The following is a 20500-nucleotide window of genomic DNA, read 5'->3' on the forward strand; positions in this document are numbered from 1 at the left end:
GCCAGGATAGCAGCCTTCCCCATGGTGCAGGACACCATGGACTGCACGCACGTGGCTTTGCGAGCGCCGCTTCTAAATGCTGAGATGTACCGCAACTGCAAAGGTTTCCACCGGTGAATGTGCAGTTGGTGTGCAATCATGCTCAGCACAGCATGATGGTGAATGCCCAGTATCCTGGCAGCAGTCATGATGCTTTTATTTTGTGCCAGTCTGCTGTTCCCTCAGCCTTTGAGCCACCAAGACAAACCTGAGGATGGCTACTGGGTGACAAGGGCTATCCCTTGACCACCTGGTTCATGACTCCACTCTGCAACACAACCACAGATGGCCAGCATGCTGCCACACGAAACATCATAGAGCAGACCATGGATCACTCTGGAGGAGACCGACAATACTCACTGGAGAATGTGTCCCGATTCTTGGTGGTCTGCTGCATCCTCCACAACCTGGCCACCATGAGGCCACAGCCCTTGCCACCAGCTCGGGAGAAGGAAGCAGAAGAGGAGGAGGAAGCAGGCAACCCAGACAGCCCCTTTCTGGCCAGCATATCCGGGATCGAATCATCCACCTGTGCTACCAGTGAATGCAACCCCAATTCCCAATTCAACATTTGTCCCACACCTTACCTTCCCTCTGTTGCTGACCATCGCAGTGTCTGCTTAGCCACAATGCTGAAATAAAAGGCACCAAAAAGTAAACATTCTAATCCAAATTTATACATCTATCCATCCAATATTTCATCAAAAAATCAACTAATCACCCTTGTGCATTCCCTTAGTGCCTGTCTTGCGTACTAATGCTCCTACGCAGTGCTTCCCCAGTGGCTGGAGCATGGTTGGTGGATGGCTGCTGCCTTTCAGTGGGGGAGACTACAGATAGCCTTGCAGGATGACCTCGAGCAGCTCCTGGTCTAGTAGGCCCGGCTTTGGACTGCATCATCTTGGCATATGTGGCAGCAGTCTGGCTGATGGGCAACAGCAAGGGCATTGGTGGAGTGGGAGTATGAATGTTGTCATCCCGAGAGAGGACAGCAGGGTCGGCCTCCACAGATCCATTGCCCATCCCCTGGGGCAGCGCCTCAGCAATCCTTGTAATTTTCTGGAGTACAGACTGCTGTGGCACACTGCAAGCCCCTTTCAACACTGCCAAACCCAGGCATGATGGCAGAAGTCTGTGCTTGCAAAGCAGCAAGCTGAGCTTGCATCACTTCAGTCTGAACTTCCATTGCAGCACTCAGATGTGGGTGGCTTCTGCTTGTGCTGCAATGGAAGCTCAGACTTTGGTCATCAGACGCGGTATCAGCTCTTCCACGCTGGAAAGGATGGGCTTCAAGCTCTGCCCAAAGCCCTGTACAAGGGTGGAGCTGGACTCCTCCATTCTCCTTGACATTGCATTCAGGCCTGCCAATGGACCATTTCATTGTGCATACCCATCAGCGTTCTTCTGTAGGTCGCCCCATCAAAGACTTCATCTGAGTCCTGTGCAGCAGAACACGTGTGCGACCTCACCCTCCGGGGAGCTGGCATCTGCACTACCCTTTTCCCCTGCCCTGGCTGCAGCCCACTTGTGCCTGGTGTTTCACCATGTGCAGTTCCCATGACTAACCTATCCTCGAAAGTATGCAGAATGTCAGTATTTGAGCTGATGGCTGGTAGTGTGAAATCAAGTGACAGTGTTTCTTCTTCTTCTTCACTCTCCTCTCCCTCTTGTTGAACCAATGGCTAGGCATGCAGGAATTCTTGGGTGTCTGAAATGAGAAAGACACAAGGGTAGGGCTCTGGTGAAGGGTGGGTGTGGTGGTAGTGGTGCGGGAAAGCAAGAGGTGCATGCTTACACCACTTGCAGATTGTAAATCAGAAGAAATTGTGGGATGAGCGGAAGTGGGATGTGAGATGGAGGATAACGTATGGGGGCATAGGCATCTTCTATTCTTTCAACTCTGGCACTGGCCACAAACTCAGCCATGCCCCTGCCAAAAATGGCCAGCACCGTCTCCTCCTTGGGGGTGAGGTCATGCAGTCAAGCCTGCCCTCGCGGTTAAGTTCTGCTGGCACTGCTAAGGCACTCCCTTTTCCTGCAAGAGAAAGGGAAGTGTGTCAGTGAGTGTGGTATAATGTGCTTGGGTGATGTGGCAGTCATGGTTGAATATCTGACAGTGTTCAAGCTGTGAGATGTGTGAGGCTTGCAGCAGTGGTAAGTGTGCGTGGGTGAGGTGAAGCTATGAATGTGAGGTGTGAGTTGTGTTTGGTAAAGATTATTGGTAGGTGGGTGATGGGGGTGTGGTGCATTGAGCATTTTGTGAGGCTTGTGGTGCAGATGGTGGCATTTGGCATTTGAAGATAATTCACTGACCTTGACCACTTGTGTGAGGTCCTTAAACTTCTTCCTGCACTGAGTCCAGGTCCTTGGAGCTATACTGCTTACATTTACCATATTGGCTATCTGCTCCCACTGCCCTCAGGTGTGTTGCCTGGAGGGCCTCCTGGCCCCTCCTGGAAAGAGAACCTCTCTTCTGGAGTTGACCACCTGGACCAAGGACTCTAGTGCTGCAATGGAGAAATGAGGTGCACGCTCTCTCCCCTGTTGTGCCATCATTATAACTTTGTTGTCCACTGTCTTCCCAGCCACTTCAATCACCTGTTGCAGGCAGAAGGCACATCCCCTTTAAGAGGTGCAGACTGCCTTTAAGTAGTGCAGGCTAGCTTTAATTGGAGCTAGCCATGCACAAACTTGAGGCTGCCTGCTGAGCTTGCAGCCACTCAGCAACACATTCAGCGCTGGGATGAACACTGCAATCATGCTAATCAGCAGGCAGCATGATGTTTATGTGTTGCCTGCAGTCCTCCAAATGGGCATGGGTTGATCACACATCGGGCCAATTTCTAGGCCCTTGCATTTATATAGCATCTTTATTTGAGTACAATAGCTCAAGGAACTTCACAGGGGTGTAAGGAAAAATGGACGCTGAACTACAGAAGGAAATATATAGGAGGGGTGACCAAAGCTTCGTCAAAGAGTTAGGCTTTAAGAAGGGTCTTAAAAGAGGGCGAGTGAGGTAGAGAGCAGGCAGAGGTACTCTTTGTGTGGGACCTAGGAACCTGAAGTCATAGCTGCTTATGAATAGGCTGAAAGGAAGGGGAAATGCACAAAAGGCTGGGGTGAGAAAGAGATCTGGGGAGGGGACAAATTTATCATGCTGGAGGGGGCAGGCATGGAGAGATTTAAATTCAAGTTTGAGAATACTAAATTTGAGGCAGTGGGGGAACCAAGGGCCAATGTAGATCAGTGAATATGGGTGATGGGTGAGCAGGGCTTGGCATGGGATTAGCTACAAGCTGCAGAGTTGAAAATTATGATGGGTGGAGGATGGAAGGGTAGCCAGGAGAGCATTAGAGTAATTGAGTCTGGAGATGATAAGGATATCAATGACAGATGGGCTGAGATAGTGTCCGAGGCAGTGATGTTTTGGAGGTGGAAGTAGGCAGTCCTTATGATAGAGAGTCCTACATTACAACAGTGCCTACGGTTGAAAAGTACTTCATTGGCTGTAAAGCACTTTGGGACATCCTGAGGTTGTGAAAGGCACTATATCAATACAAGTTCTTTCTTTATTAGGTTGCAAATGCAGCTCAAGGTTGAACAGCTTACCAAGGTTTCTCGCAGTCCGGTTCAGCAGACATGGAGGGGATGAAGTCATTAGTGAGGCTACAGATTTTGTTGCAGAGGCAGAACGCAACAGCTTTGGTTTACTCAATAAAGGAAGTTAGGACTTATCCAAGACTGGATGGCAGACAAACAATCTGATCGCACTGAAGGGGTGGAGAGAGCTAGAGCTCTGTGACATCAGCGTATATGTGAAAGCTCACCCTATGTCTGCACATGATGTTTCCATGGCCTATCATATATATGGGGAAGATGAGGAGGCCAAGGTTAGATCCTCGGGGAACTCCTGAAGTGATAGTGTAGGAGTGGGAAGAGATGCCATTTCTAGAAATGCTCTGGCTATGATTAGAAATAATTTTTGTTATACCTTGGTCCATGAATACAATAGAAATGCAACTCTGCCATTGATCTCGGTGAAAACTCACTTTTGCGACAGCTAATCTCAATCTAACTGCTATGTTGTATGCATTAGTACTCCCATCTGGAGTCTCTAAGTGTCCCAAGAGAAAAGGTCCTATATTACTAAAATATTAACATTTCTGTACTTCTTATGCTTCAAATTTATGCAGTGTATGGTTACTTTGCTGTAAATTCAAGAAAACATTTATTTTTGTGAATTTCCTACCTGCCATGTTAAGACAAACCTATTTTTAACTGCAGTACTTTTTATCTAAAATAAGCTTTGGCTATATAATTAATCTTATGTGCTGCTTTGTATGAATGATATGTTCCCTGCTAAACCTGGGAATTTGATTTTATACTTGCATTAGAGTAACCAGCTCTGTTATAAAGTTATTTGAATAAAGCAGTTAATTATACTCTAGACAATTATTCCCCAGAAATTTTAGCTGTGAGAAAGAAAATTGCCCACATTCCCCCTCACACAATGCCACAGGCAATATTTGTGCTGACACTGTTCAGCACCCACAACAACATTGCATTTTCACTTCCCTCTAGAGCCAAGTAGTAGATTTACATTGTGATCGAAGGGCACAACACTCTGGTTAGAATAAGCACGTCAGTGTTTCAAATGACCTCTTTTTGCCCCTGCTTGTGTTTTTCCATAAACTTGCTTTTCCTTTGTGGACGTATTGATTTAAAAAATGAACTTGTTCTGCTGTTGGAGCGGTATTTTATGTTGCCTTCATCTCGTTGATGGTCCTGATGCTCTTGGGAGGCACAACTTGTTTAGCAATGATTCGATGTTTACTTGTGATGACTAAGAGAGTCATTTTCAGCCACTTCCTCATAATCCATGTTAGAGGAAAGAGCATCAGTGGCAGCAGACAGTGCAAGTTACAGATAATAAATCTTAAAAAATTGCCGCAAATATATCCCTCTTTTCAGAAAATCTTCTATCTATTTGGGAAGGTTTTGTGGTAATAGGAAGAAAGAAATTGTATTTATATAGCGCCTTTCATAACCTCAGGGCGTTCCAAAGCATTTTATAGCCAACAAAGTACTTTTGAAATATAAACAGAAAATGCTGGAAATATTCAACAGGTCAAGCAGCATCTGTAGAGAGAGAAACAGAGTTAATGTTTCAAGTCAAAAGTACTTTTGAAGTGTAGTCACTGTTGTAATATAGGAAACGTGGCAGCCAGTTTGTGCACAGCAAGCTTCCTTTAAAGCAATGGGATAATGACCAGATAATCTGCTTTATAATGATGTTAGTTAAGGGATAAATGTTGGCCAGGACACCGGGGAGAACTTCCCTGCTCTTCTTCAAAATAGCACCATGGGATCTTTTACATCCACCTGAGAGGGCAGATGGGGTTTTGGTTTAACGTCTCATCTGAAAGACAGCACCTCTGATAGTGAAGCACACCGTTAGTATTGCACTGAATGATGAGCCCAGATTATGTGCTCAAGTCTCTGGAGTGAGACTTGAACCCACAACCTTCTGACTTAGAAGGTGAGAGTGCTACCACTGAGCCAAGGCTAACTTAATGAGCTTCCTGAGCCTGGGGTAGTGGTTTTGGAAGCATCCCAAGGATGTATTGAACGTGACCTGTGGGTTAGGACATACAATTAAATTAAATCTACAATAAGCTTTGTTATGGGCAGTTATGACAGATTCGCAATCATTTGTTCTATGTATATTTGTTTGTTGGCAAAAATGTATTAAAATATATGAAATTTAAAAAAATGTTTGGATCCTGTTATTTCCTTCAATTTAGCTTCCTGACACTTTTTAGGATTTGTCATTCCTCCAAATTATTTCCTCTGATATATCAGTACTTTATTTAAATAAAAAGAATTTCAAACAAGTCACAGAAAAAGATAAAACAGTTAATTGTTTTTTAATTTTAATCATGATATTGATGCCTCACTCTTATTAAACCATGAATACCTCGTAAAACTTAGTGCTATTTAAACATTTCCATGTGCAATTCATTATGAAAAAGTATAATTATGTCCAATGTCTCTCCTCAAGTAGAATAGTCTCCTATTAAACAGTAAATGGTATATATTGATCCATTCCTTGAAAATGAGTTGGACAAATTTCTAGATTATCGGGATAGAGATTAGTGTAGAAGATCGAGTACTCCAAATCATTGTCCACAACACTGTAGATCAGGTGCACAAACTAAATCTATGCAGTGTGACTGATTAGCATTGAATAATGCAGAAATTAATGTTGGATTGATATCCTAGAGTTTTCCTTTATTTAATTGGAAGTAAAAGGACCTTTCTTGTCTTGAAAGTTTTACTTTGATTGTTCGCCTCCTTCAGGAAATTAAATGAATTAGGATGGGTCCACGACACTGCAAACCATACAGTGTCAATGGGAAGGAATCAGGTTGATCGGCTTTTTTTTGTTCTATGTTTTCTTAAAATCTCAGCTTGGCTCAGTTGGAGCACTCCAAGTCAGAAAATTGTGGGTTTAAACCCCACTCCAAAATTTAACCACATAATCTAGGCTAACATTTCAGTGCAGTATTGAGGAAGTGCTGCAATGTCAGAGGTGATGTCTTCTGGATGAGATATAAAATCAAAGCTTTTTCTGCTTGTTCAGATGCATATAACAAATACCAGGCTACTATACAGAGAAGAGCTTCTCTCATCCTGGATGACATTTGTGTCTCAACTAACGCTCGATTTTTTGGCTCCATTGAAGTTGGGTTAAAATTGGGGCTCAAGTCATTTGCTGTTTTGGGACCTTGCTGTGCGCACATTGCCTGCTGTGTTTGCCTATATAACAGCAGTAACTGCACTTCTTTTGAAGTGTTTTGAGATATTCTGAGGATGTGATAAGGTGCTCTATAGATGCAAGATTGTTCTTTTTTTTCTTATGGTCATGTAAAGATTATGGCAGCAAAACTCGGCTCCTTAGTGCCTGTTTTTTCAGCGCTATGAGTGCTGTTTCGGCTCCAAAATTGCATCTGCACCGCGCGTGCACATATCTGATGTGGGCCGTGCCGGATGCCAGCTTGGGTAGGGTGTTTGCACGGGTGCAGTGAGTATGCGGCTGAAGTATGCAGTGTAGGCAGATCGTGACGTCAATCAACGTGTAATGCTGATTTCACACTAGTGCTGCTCCAGCTAATGCCCTCTCTCAAGTGTGCACAACTGAACATGCGTTCAGCAGCAGGAAGGACCTCCCCCCTCCCCACCAGCACTATGTCAAAGGGATCATCAACTACTTACAGGTTATTTGCTGATTGATTTCTACTGGCCCTTGCTGTGCTTTAGAAGGGTTTCGTGGTTTGTATAGTCAAGGGGACAGTAGCGTAGTGGTAATGTCACTGGGCTAGAAATCCAGAGGCCTGGACTAATGATCCAGAGACGCGAGTTCAAATCCCACCACGGCAGCTGGGGAATTTAAATTTAGTTAATTAAATAAATCTGGAATAAAAAGCGAGCATCAGTAATGGTGACCATGAAACTATCGGATTGTTGTAAAAACCCATCTGGTTCACTAACCTCCTTTAGGGAAGGAAATCTGCCGTCCTTACCTGGTCTGGCCTATATGTGACTCCAGACCCACAGCAATGTGCTTGACTCTTAACTGCCCTCTGAAATGGCCTAGCAAACCATTCAGTACGGAACATAATAATGAAACCGGACGGACCACCCGGCATCGACCGTGGCACCGGCTACGGACACGGCAACTGAACACCCAGCACAGTCGGCCATGCAAAGTCCTCCTCACCAACATCTGGGGACTTGTGCAAAAATTGGGAGGGCAGTCCCACAGACTAGTCAAGCAACAGCCTGACAGTCATACTCACAGAATCATATGTTTCAGCCAATGCCCCAAACTCCTCCATCACCATCACTGGGTATGTCCTGTCCCAGCTACCGCCCTCCCTCAGCTGATGAATCAGTATTCCTCCATGTTGCACACCACTTGGAAGAAGCACTGAGAGTAGCAAGGGCACAGAATATACTCTGGGTGGGGGACTTCAATGTCCATCACCAAGACTGGCTCGGTAGCACCACTACTGACCGAGCTAGCCTGAAAGACATAACTGCCAGTCTGGGCCTGCGACAGGTGAGAGAACAAACACGAGGGAAAAACCTACTTGACCTCATCCTCACCAATCTACCTGTCGCAGATGCATCTGTCCATGACAGTATTGGTAGCAGTGACCATTGTGTTGTGTGGTACTACCACCGTGCTCCTGACCTCATTACAGCCTTGGTCCAAACATGGACAAAGGAGCTGAATTCCAGAGGTGAGGTGAGAGTGACTGCCCTTGACATCAAGGCAGAATTTGACTGAGTGTGGCATCAAGGAGCCCTAGTAAAACTGAAGTCAATGGGAATCGGGGGGGGGGGGGGGGGGAAATGCTCCACTGGCTGGAGTCATACCTAGCACAAAGGAAGATGGTTGTGGTGGTTTGAGGTCAATCATCACAGCCCCAGGACATCGCTGCAGGAGTTCTTCAGGGCAGTGGCCCTAGGCCAAACCATCTTCAGCTGCTTCATCATTGACCTTCCCTCCAACATAAGGTCAGAAATGGAGATGTTCACTGATGACTGCACAGTGTTCAGTGCCATTCACAACTCCTCAGATGATGAAGCAGTCCATGCCCACATGCAACAAGACTTCGACGACGTTCAGGCTTGTGTTGATAAGTGGCAGGTAACATTCGCGCCAGAGAAGTTCCAAGCAATGACTATCTCCAACAAGCAAGAGTCTAACCACCTCCCCTTAACATTCAACGGCATTACCATCGCTGAATCCCCCACCGTCAACATCCTGGGGTTACCAGTGACCAAAAACTTAACTGGACCAGCCACATAAATATTGCGGCAACAAGAGCAGGTCAGAGGCTAGGTATTCTGCGGCGAGTGTCTTACCTCCTGACTCCCCAAAGCCTTTCCACCATCTACAAGGCAGAAGTATGGAGTGTGATGGAATACTCTCCACTTGCCTGGATGAGTGCAGCTCCAACAACACTCAAGAAGCTCGACACCATCCAGGACAAGCAACCTGCTTGATTGGCACCCCATCCACCACCTTAAACATTCACTACCTCCACCACTGGCATACCGTGGCTATAGTATCTTATCTACAAGATGCACTGCAGCAACTTGCCAAGGCTTCTTCGGCAGCACCTCCCACACCCGTGACCTTTCCACCTAGAAGGACAAGGGCAGCAGGTGCATGGGAACACCACCACCTCCAAGTTCCCCTCCAAGTCACACACCATCCTGACTTAGAAGTATATTGCCGATCCTGCATCGTTGCTGGGTCAATATCCTGGAACTCCCTACCTAACAGCACTGTGGGAGTACCTTCACCACATCGACTGCAGCAGTTCAAGAAGGTGGCTCACCTTCTCCAGGGCAATTAGGGATGGGCAATAAATGCTGGCCTTGCCAGCGACGCCCACATCCCATAAACGAATACAAAAAAATATAAAGTTGCTAAGGTCTACAGGGAATGGTGTGGCAGGTGCTGAAGGACTTTGTCCTCACTTCAAGGATTGTGCACAGACATATGTGCAGTAGTAGGCATTCCCCTCGGCCTACAGCATGACAGGGAGAATGAGCCAAGGTGCCATAGAGCAGGAGAAGCTGCTGGAAGAGGGAGAGGGGCTCTCAGCATGAGGCCATATATGCCCAGGATGTTCATGGAGCAATTAGCCTACCTGAACCTCAGCGAGGAACAGTGTGTCAGACGTCTGTGCTTCACCAAGGATGTCTTCTCTGAAATTTGCCACCTGCTGCAGCCACAATTGCAACTCCGAGCAGGGCGAGGACGGAATTGCCAGTGGCTGTGAAGGCGACAGTGCCCAATGAACTTTTATGTGTCAGGCTCCTTCCAGGTTGAAACAGGAGATATTTGCAACATCTCCCAGTTTGCTATGGACTGTTGCATAAGGGAGGTCATTGAGGCTCTGTATTCCTAGACAGCTGACTACATTTCATTCTCACTAACCAGAGAGCAGCAGACAGAGCGAGCACACGGATTCGCGAGGATTGCAGGCTTTCCCTTGGTGCAGATTGCCATTGATTGCACACATGCCACTTTGCGGGTGCCGCATGTCAACTCTGAGATGTACCGTCACCAAAAGGGATTCCACTCCCTCAATGCCCAGCAGGTGTGTGACCATACTCAGCAAATCATGCAGGTGAATGCTTGGTATCCTGGCAGCAGTCATGATACCGTCAATCTGCAGCATTCCCCTGTTCCCTCTGCAGCATTCCCCTGTTCCCTCTGCAGCATTCCCCTGTTCCCTCTGCATTGGAGCCACCATGACAAACCAAAGGGTGATTACTGGGCAACAAGGGCTATCCGCTGATGACATGATACACATGTGGGTAGCATTCATACAACAAAAGCCATGCTGTCACACAAAATATCATCGAGCAGACCATTGGCATGCTGAAACAACGCTTCCACTGCTGGGACCGCTCTGGAGGAGCCCTGTAATACTCGGCAGAATGGATGTCGAGATTCACGGTGGTCTGCTGCATGTTGCATAACCTTGCCATCATGAGGGCACAGCCCTGCCACTAGCTAAATAGTAACCAGCTGAGGAGGAAGAGGAAGGGAGGTGGCAACCCAAACAGCCCCTTTCTGGCCAGGCTGTCTGTGACCAAGTCATCTGGCTGCGATACCAGTAAACGCAACTCCAATTCCCCATTCACCAACAGTCCCACACCTTGCCTTCCTTCTATTACTGACCACCACAGCTTCTGCTTGGCCACAATGCAAAAATAAAAGCCAACAGAAAATAAACATTCCAAACAAAATTTATAAATCAAAACATGACATATTGCATATTAACGTCAACTAATCACCCATGTGCATTCCCTTAGTGCCTGTCTTCCATGTGCCTTTGCCTGTCCTAGTGCTCCTATGCAGTACTACCCCAGTAGTTGCAGCATGGCTGCTGGAAGGCTTCTGACTTTCATTTGGGGAGATTGCAGATGGCCTTGGCGGACAACCTCTGTGCCTAGAAGGTCTGGCTTCAGACTGCATCATCTCGGCATAGGCGGCAGCAGTCCAGGTTGGCTGGCTGACAGGCAGCAGCAAGGGCACTGGTGGAGTGGCAGGGATGGAAGATGAATGCTGTCATTCTGAGAGAGGACAGCAGGTTTGTACTCCACGGAGCCACTGCCACTCGCCTGGGGCAGCGCCTCAGCAATCCTAGCCATCTGTTGGAGGTCAAATTTCTGGACTGCTGTGACACCCTTTGAACACTGGTAGCTGGCAGCAAGCTGACCTTCCATGACAGCTGAGACATCGGCCATCAGACGCTGCATCATGGTTGGGTCCACACATTTGCTAATGGAGTTGCCCACCACTTCGATGCTGGAAAGGATGGGCTCCAAGCTCTGCGCAAATCCCTGTGCCAAGTTAGGGCCAGGCTCCTCCATGGTCCTTGACATTGCACACAGGTTTTCTGGCAGGCCTGCCAATGCACCAAGCATTTCATTGTGCATACCCATCAGCCCTCTTCTGTAGCCTGTCCCATCGAAGTGCTCATCCAAGTCCTCTGCAGCAGAACATGTGTGTGACCTTGTCTTCCGGTGAGCTGGCAGCTGCGCTACCCTTGCTCCCTGCCTTGGCTGCAGGACACTCATGCCTGATGACTCATCGTGTGCAGATCCTGCCTTTAAGCTCTCCTCTAAATTATGCATGGTGTCAGTATGAGATTGAGTGATGGTGTTTCTTCTTCTTCACTGTCTTGCTGCTCTTCCACTTCTTGCTCCTCCACCATTGCGTGGTCAGGTTGTATATCTTGTGTATCTGAAAGGAGAAAGGCACAAGAGTATGGTTGTGGTGCGGGGAGGGGTGGGGGGGGAAGCAAGAGGTGCATGCTTACACCATCTGTAGCTTGTAAATCAGAAAAGATTGTGGGATGAGGGGGAAGTGGGATGTGAGAAGGAGGATTAGGTATGAGCATAATGTCATCTTTGATTGTTTCAGCCCCGCTGCTGGCCATGGCTTCAGAGATGGTTGCTCCAATGATGGCAACCACAATTTTCTCCATGGGGGGTAAGGTCATGCAGCTATGCTTGCCCCCTGCCAATTTGCTCCTGCTGCCACCAGTTATGTGCCAACTTGTCCTGCAAGAGTGAGGGAAGTGTGTTAGTGAGTGTGGTGCAATGTGTTTGGGTGATGTGTCTGCCATAGTTGAAAGCTGTGAGATGTGGGTGTGAGGTGTGCAGCAGTGCTAAGTGTGTGAGGGTGTAGTGAAGCTATGAATGTGAGATATGAGTCCTGTGTGAGAGAGATTTCTGGTAGGTGAGTGATGGGCGTGTGTTGCATTGAGCAGTGTGGGAGGCTAGTGGTGCATGTACTGGCCGCGCCAGACGTGCTCCTATCTAGTTATCCAGCAAGTTAAACACTTATTCAAAAATAAATCTTCGTGAAGCCGTTTGATGTTTTGAAGCTTTACTTGAACAAATTTGTGAAACTGTAAACAAAGATAAAGTATGTTTTGTACATAAACTGAGTACTATACATTCGATATTACATAAGATATAAACATATTTACAACAGTAGAATAGACTAATTGTATAACTAACTAACATTTGGACTAACTTCTGTAACTATCAAATATTAACCTTTTATAAACATATTATTGTCAAAATACTACTCTGACAACATTGCTATTATGCTAACAAACAAAGATACTCACAGATATTGCGCTTGGCCTAACATATGAAATCAGATTACATTGGATTGTGAAACCCTTATGGAATCCTCCATTACTGCCAGGTTCTTCCTGGGATTCTACCTCCTGGGATACACAGGAAGAAAGGCACGAAGGTCAAATCACCTCTCACAGGAAGAAAGGTACGAAGGTCAAATGACCTCTCACAGGAAGAAAGGAACAAAGGTCAAATGACCTCTGTTTCATACAAACACACTGCTAACACATAACCACCACCAGAGGGTGCTACTGCATGTAAAATAGTCCATCGGTCCAGAACACTCCCGGTCTGGGGTCGTTAACGACTCTACATAGTCCGAACTCTACTTGTCACTGGAGTCCTCTGGCGACAAAAGAAGAACCACCTCAGAGACAGTCCGTCGGTGTCGATGATAGGATGCAGCTTCCGTAGACTGCTGTGAGGGGGTAGGTTGTGTTTTGCTGCGCACAGTTCCAATCTGGGTATGGTGAGGTCTGGCTGGGGCGCCAACTTGCCTCTATCAAAGACGAAGCCGATTTTGCTTTGTCCATCTTGAGTGGTGACCTTCAGATAAGCCACACTTGCAATGGCCTTAGCAGATACGTCTGCAAAGACACAAAGCTCTTTGAATTGGGCATTTAAGGGAGAGAAAGATGAATAGCAGTGAGGTATTCGGATCTCCTGTAAGTCTTGGAGTGAGTCTCTCCATCTGTCCCACTCTGCTTCCATCTCTTCAGGGAGAGGTGAATCCCACTCTTCAGCGCGTGTGGAGAGTTCCCTGAGGAGCAGCCTGCCTTATATGGTGACAGGGGCTAAGAAGCCGAGAGGGTCGTATAGGCTGTTGACTGTAGAGAGCACTCCTCTATGTGGTGAAGGGTTTCTTGACGTCTAAGACTTGGAACGTGAACGTGTCTGTTGCTATGTTCCATGACACCCCTAGGCTACGCTGTAAGGGGATGTCATCAGTGAAGAGGTCAAGATCCTTGACGTCCTTAGCACGATCTTCAGGGGGGAATGCCTCCATCACTGCTGGTCTGTTAGAGGCTATCTTATGCAGCCTGAGGTTGGATAGTGCAAGTAGTTCCTGGGCTCGTCCGAGGGTACTGATGGCCTCTGCTTCGGTCGGGAATTACTTCAGTGCGTCGTCGACATAGAACTTTCGTTCGATGAACCCTCTCACATCACTGCCAAAGTCGTCGTCTTCTTCCTTGGCAGCCCTCCTTAGTCCATATATGGCGACAGCAGGGGATGGGCTATTCCCAAAGACATGGACACGCATTCTGTAGTCCACAATGTCTCTATTGGGGTCATTGTCCCGATACCACAGGAAGCGGAGGAAGTCTCTGTGGTCTTCTCTCACCACGAAGCAATGAAACATGTGCTGGATATCGGCAGTGATGGCGACGGGCTCTTTCCCGAATCTCATGAGCACTCCCAAGAGGCTATTGTTAAGATCAGGCCCTGTGAGGAGTACGTCGTTGAGAGAGACTCCCTGATATGGTGCACTGGAGTCAAACACCACGCGGATCTGTCTACTGCATGGGGTAAGGTAGCTTGGACGACCATTCTCCAAGACGGAAGTCTTGAGTGTGCTCACCTGAGATGGCTTGTTCTCTAGTGTGCGACGTCCTACAGGGTACACATTAACGAGGCATATCTTGGAGCATGCTCTTACGCTTACTCCTTCTCCACACACCTCGGTGCACCTGGATGTAATCTCCGGACCATCAGCTCCCCCTCTCTCCCCGCCATGAGAAGAAAAGGGTGTAAAAGAAAAGGCAGCCATCCGTGGCTAAGTAAAGAAATTAAGGATAGTATTCGACTAAAAGCAAGGGCATATAAGGTAGCCAAATCTAGTGGGAGCATAGAGGATTGGGAAAGCTTTAAAAGACAGCAAAAAATAACAAAAAGATTGATTAAGAAAGGGAAGATAGATTATGAAAGTAAATTAGCAAAAAATATAAAAACAGATAGTAAGAGTTGTTATAGTTATATAAAAAGAAAAAGGGTGGCTAAAGTAAATGTTGGTCCCTTAGAGGGTGAGACCGGGAAATTAATGGTGGGAAATATAGAGATGGCAAAAACACTGAATGAATATTTTGTATCAGTCTTTACAGTAGAAGACACTAAGAATATCCCAACACTGGACAAACGGGGGGCTATAGGGGGGGGGAGGAGCTAAACACGATCAAAATCACTAAGGAAGTGGTACTCGGTAAAATAATGGGACTCAAGGCGGATAAATCACCTGGACCTGATGGCTTACATCCTAGGGTCTTGAGGGAAGTGGCGGTAGGGATTGTGGATGCATTGGTAATAATTTTCCAAAACTCCCTGGACTCGGCAAAGGTCCCGGCAGACTGGAAAACTGCTAATGTAACACCCTTATTTAAAAAGGGCAGTAGACAGAAGGCTGGAAACTATAGACCGGTTAGCCTAACATCTGTGGTAGGTAAAATTTTGGAGTCCATTATTAAGGAGACAGTAACAGGACATTTGGATAATCATAATTTAATAGGACAAAGTCAGCATGGTTTTATGAAGGGGAAGTCATGTTTGACAAATTTGCTGGAGTTCTTTGAGGAAGTAACGTATAGGGTGGATAAAGGGGAACCAGTGGACGTAGTGTATTTAGACTTCCAAAAGGCATTTGACAAGGTGCCACACAGAAGATTATTGCTTAAGATAAAAAATCACAGGATTGGGGGTAATATTCTGGCATGGATAGAGGATTGGCTATCTAACAGAAGGCAGAGAGTTGGGATAAATGGTTCATTCTCAGACTGGCAATTAGTAACTAGTGGTGTTCCGCAGGGGTCAGTGCTGGGTCCCCAACTCTTTACAATCTATATTAACGATTTGGAGGAGGGGACCGAGTGTAACATATCAAAGTTTGCAGATGATACTAAGATGGGAGGGAAAGTAGTGAGTGAGGAGGACATAAAAAACCTGCAAGGGGACATAGACAGGCTAAGTAAGTGGGCAGAGATTTGGCAGATGGAATACAATACTGGAAAGTGTGAGGTTATGCACTTTGGCAGGAAAAATCGTAGAGCAAGTTATTATCTTAATGGCAAGAAACTGGAAAGTACTGAAGTACAAAGGGATCTGGGAGTCCTGGTGCACGAAACTCAAAAGGTTGGTATGCAGGTGCAGCAAGTGATTAAGAAGGCCAATGGAATGTTGGCTTTCATTGCTAGGGGGATAGAATATAAAATAGGGAGGTATTGCCTCAGTTGTACAAGGTATTGGTGAGACCGCACCTGGAATACTGCGTACAGTTTTGGTGTCCATACTTAAGAAAGGACATACTTGCTCTCGAGTCAGTACAAAGAAGGTTCACTCAGTTAATCCCGGGGATGAGGGGATGGACATATGAGGAGAGGTTGAGTAGATTGGGACTCTACTCATTGGAGTTCAGAAGAATGAGAGGCGATCTTATTGAAACATATAAGATTGTGAAGGGATTGGATCGGGTGGATGCGGGGAGGATGTTCCCGATGATGGGTGAAACTACAACTAGGGGGCATAGTCTTAGAATAAGGAGCTGCTCTTTCAAAACTGAGATGAGGAGGAACTACTTCACTCAGAGGGTGGTAGGTCCATGGAATATGCTGCCCCAAAAAGCTGTAGAAGCTACATCATTACATAAATTTAAAACAGAAATAGACAGTTTCCTAGAAGTAAAGGGAATTAAGGGTTATGGGGAGCGGGCAGGAATTTGGACATGAGTCTAGGTTCGGATCAGTCATGGCCCTGTGGGTAGCGGAGTGGGCCCAGGGGCCGTGTAGCCTGATCCTGCTCCTATTTCGTGTGTCTAATTCTGTTAGATTCAGGAGATGGTTCTGTGATAGTGGATTGGCGGTTAGGATCAGATCAGCCATGATCTTATTGAATGGCGGAGCAGGCTCGAGGTGCCGATTGTCCTACTCCTGCTCCTATTTCTTATGTTCTTATGTTCTTATGCTCTGAAGCGGGAGGAGGCGTCTCTGACTTCCAAGGAGCTGGGCCTGGGTGTAGTGCTGAAACGTGCCGATCACTTTCACATTCAATGCATTTTGCATCTACCTTGCAGTTCTTGGCGAGATGGCTCGTGGAAGAGCAGCACTTGAAACATATAGATTTCTCTTTAAGATATTGTTTCCGATCTTCCAGGGACATCTTCCTGAAGCCTCTGCACTTCTTTAAAGGATGGGGCTTGTTGTGGATAGGGCATTGTTTGCTCATATCCTCAGGTTTCTTCTGAATCGTTGTGTTCTCAGTTGAGGACACTTGCATTTCGTGGACAGATATTGGTGTCTTTCCATGTCTGTCGAACTTGTCTCTTCTGGCAAGTGCTGGGTGGGCGGAGAAGAAGTTGAAGCTGGGGTTGTTCCTGGCTTTGGCTTCTTTACGGATGAATTTAACGAACGCAGAGAATGATGGGAACACCACGTTGTGCTTTAGCTTGAACTTCGATCCAAACGTTATCCACTTCTCCTGCAGGTTAAATGGAAGCTTCTCAATGATGGGACTTACCCCTCTGGAAGTGTCTAAGTACGATAGACCGAGTAGGTAGCTGTCCTGCTTTGCGGCTTCGAGTTCTGACAGCAGATCTCCAAGGTCGCGGAGCTTGTGGGGTTCCTTACTCGTCAACCTCGGAAAGTTCTCCAACCTGTCAAAGAGAGCCCTTTCAATGGCTTCGGGCGAGCCATAGCTTTCTTCCAGCCTCGCCCCAGCCTTCTTCAACCCCTCTGGCAGCTGTCCCACATTGGCCACTTTTATCCTGCAGGCCTGTCCAGCGGACTCTGGGCCGAGCCATTTGATAAGGAGGCTGAGCTCTTCTCCTGCCGACAGGTCTAAGCCCGATATGGCATTGTGGAAGCAGGACTTCCAAGCCCGATAATTCTCCGGCCTGTCATCAAACTTAATTAACCCCGAAGTCACCAGCTGGGTGCGTGCAAGGTATTTGGCAAGGTCGTAGGTGCTGGGACCTGTGCCAGGGTTGCCTTGGCTGGGGGCTCTGTTGAGGGTCTCAAGAAACCGAGAGGGGATTTGCCTCTGACTTTCTCTATTCGGCGTCCTATTCCTCTGCACCGTGTCTTCCGTTCTGCTTGAGGCACGCTGTCTGCTTTAACCTTGATTGGCAACTTGTGGCATGTTATACGACGTGCTTGCGTCTGTAGAGATGTGCATGCCTCCATCCCTTTCTCCTGTAAACTGTATGTTGGCATGGTCGCTCATGTACTCTATGGTGCGCTGTTGTGGACTCTGCCACGAAACGGGTATTAAAGGTTTGTAAGCTGTCTCGGGATCAGCTCCCTCCAAAATTGCCTCGAATACTTGTGTCTCAGCTAATGCAGCATCTATCTCTTTTTGTTGCTGCAGAGTGTCTAATGTGGCTTGGAGACGGGCCTGTTCAGCCTGGCGTTCAACTTGGTGACGGGCCTGTTCAGCCTGGCGTTCAACTTGATGACGGGCCTGTTCAGCCTGGCGTTCAACTTGGTGACAGGCCTGTTCAGCCTGGCGTTCAACTTGGTGACGGGCCTGTTCGGCTTGGAATTCAGCTTGGAGACGGGCCTGTTCGGCTTGGGATCGGGCCTGTTCAGCTTGGGACTCAGCTTGGAGATGGGCCTGTCTTACTTTTATCTCTATTTCACTGTTTGCATGCACAGCTCTGGCTTGAGCTGCCACTAGCTTCGCTCGTGCTCTGGCGATAGTCACGCTTATTCTAGAACCACCTGATGACCGTGAACTAGCTTGCGATCTGACGTAACTGGAGCTTATAGACCGATTGTCACCTTCTACAGTTTTGTTTGCCTGTTTAAGGTCTTCTCCTCGCTGCAAAGCATTTTCGTTATTATCTTCTGACATGTTGGTGTGAGGTAGGTGTGCTCTACGAGGTTAAGGCTTACACTGGGTTCCTCCTGCTCCGCTCTTCACAGCTAGCCGTATTGCTATCTTTTCACTGTACTGGCCACGCTAGACGTGCTCCTATCTAGTTATCCAGCAAGTTAAACACTTATTCAAAAATAATTCTTTGTGAAGCTGTTTGCTGTTTTGAAGCTTTACTTGAACAAATTTGTGAAACTGTAAACAAAGATAAAGTATGTTTTGTACATAAACTGAGTACTATACATTCGATATTACATAAGATATAAACATATTTACAACAGTAGAATAGACTAATTGTATAACTAACTAACATTTGGACTAACTTCTGTAACTATCAAATATTAACCTTTTATAAACATACTAGCTGGGGGAGCCCGGCGGTGCCGAGGCTTTTTCGAGGGCATGTTGTTGTTGGAAGAGAGAGAGGGAGCGACTGGGGGGAAGAGAGAGAGGGAAGGAGAGAGAGAGAGAGGGAATGAGAGAGAGGGAAGGAGAGAGAGAGAGAGGGGGAAGGAGAGAGAGAGAGGGAAGGAGAGAGAGAGAGAGAGAGAGAGGGAAGGAGAGAGAGAGAGAGGGGGAAGGAGAGAGAGGGAAGGAGAGAGAGAGCGAGGGAAGGAGAGAGAGAGAGGGAAGGAGAGAGAGAGAGAGAGAGATTGGGAGTGTGAGAGAGAGAGATTGGGAGTGTGAGAGAGAGAGATTGGGAGTGAGAGAGATTGGGAGTGAGAGAGATTGGGAGTGAGAGAGAGATTGGGAGTGTGAGAGAAAGATTGGGAGTGAGAGAGAGAGAGAGAGAGAGATTGGGAGTGTGTGAGAGAGAGAGATTGGGAGTGTGAGAGAGAGAGATTGGGAGTGTGAGAGAGAGAGATTGGGAGTGTGAGAGAGAGAGAGATTGGGAATGTGTGAGAAAGAGACTGGGAGTGTGAGAGAGAGAGAGATTGGAGTGTGAGAGAGAGATTGGAGTGGGTGAGAGAGAGAGATTGGGAGTGTGAGAGAGAGAGAGATTGGGAGTGTGAGAGAGAGAGAGATTGGGAATGTGTGAGAAAGAGAGACTGGGAGTGTGAGAGAGAGAGAGAATGGGAGTGTGAGAGAGAGATTGGAGTGTAAGAGAGAGAGAGATTGGGAGTGTGAGAGAGAGAGAGATTGGGGAGTGTGAGAGAGAGAGATTGGGAGTGTGAGAGAGAGAGATTGGGAGTTGAGAGAGAGAGAGATTGGGAGTGTGAGAGAGAGATTGGGAGTGAGAGAGATTGGGAGATGGGGAGAGAAAGAGAGAGTGAGAGAGACTGGGGGAGAGAGAGAGACTGGGGGAGAGAGACGGGAAGGGAGAGAGAGACTGGGGAGAGAGAGAGATAGAGAGACTGGGAGACAGAGAGAGAGAGAGAGAGAGAGAGAGAGCGACTGGGGGGGAAGAGAGAGCGACTGGGGGGAAGAGAGAGCGACTGGGGGGGGAGAGAGAGCGACTGTGGGGGGTGGAGAGAGAGCGACTGGGGGGGGAGAGAGAGCGACTGTGGGGGGGAGAGAGAGCGACTGTGGGGGGGAGAGAGAGCGACTGTGGGGGGAGAGAGAGCGACTGTGGGGGGAGAGAGAGCGACTGTGGGGGGGGGAGAGAGAGCGACTGTGGGGGGGGGAGAGAGAGCGACTGTGGGGGGGGGAGAGAGATTGGAGTGTGAGAGAGAGAGAGATTGGGAGTGTGAGAGAGGAGAGATTGGGAGTGTGAGAGAGAGAGATTGGGAGGAGAGAGAGAGAGAGATTGGGAGTGTGAGAGAGAGAGATTGGGAGTGAGAGAGATTGGGAGATGGGGAGAGAAAGAGAGAGTGAGAGAGACTGGGGGAGAGAGAGAGACTGGGGGAGAGAGACGGGAAGG

The sequence above is a fragment of the Somniosus microcephalus genome, chromosome 2 (genome assembly GCF_052327205.1).
Source record: "Somniosus microcephalus isolate GS21.2 chromosome 2, FLI_Smic_1.0, whole genome shotgun sequence".
NCBI classification, from domain to species: domain Eukaryota; kingdom Metazoa; phylum Chordata; class Chondrichthyes; order Squaliformes; family Somniosidae; genus Somniosus; species Somniosus microcephalus.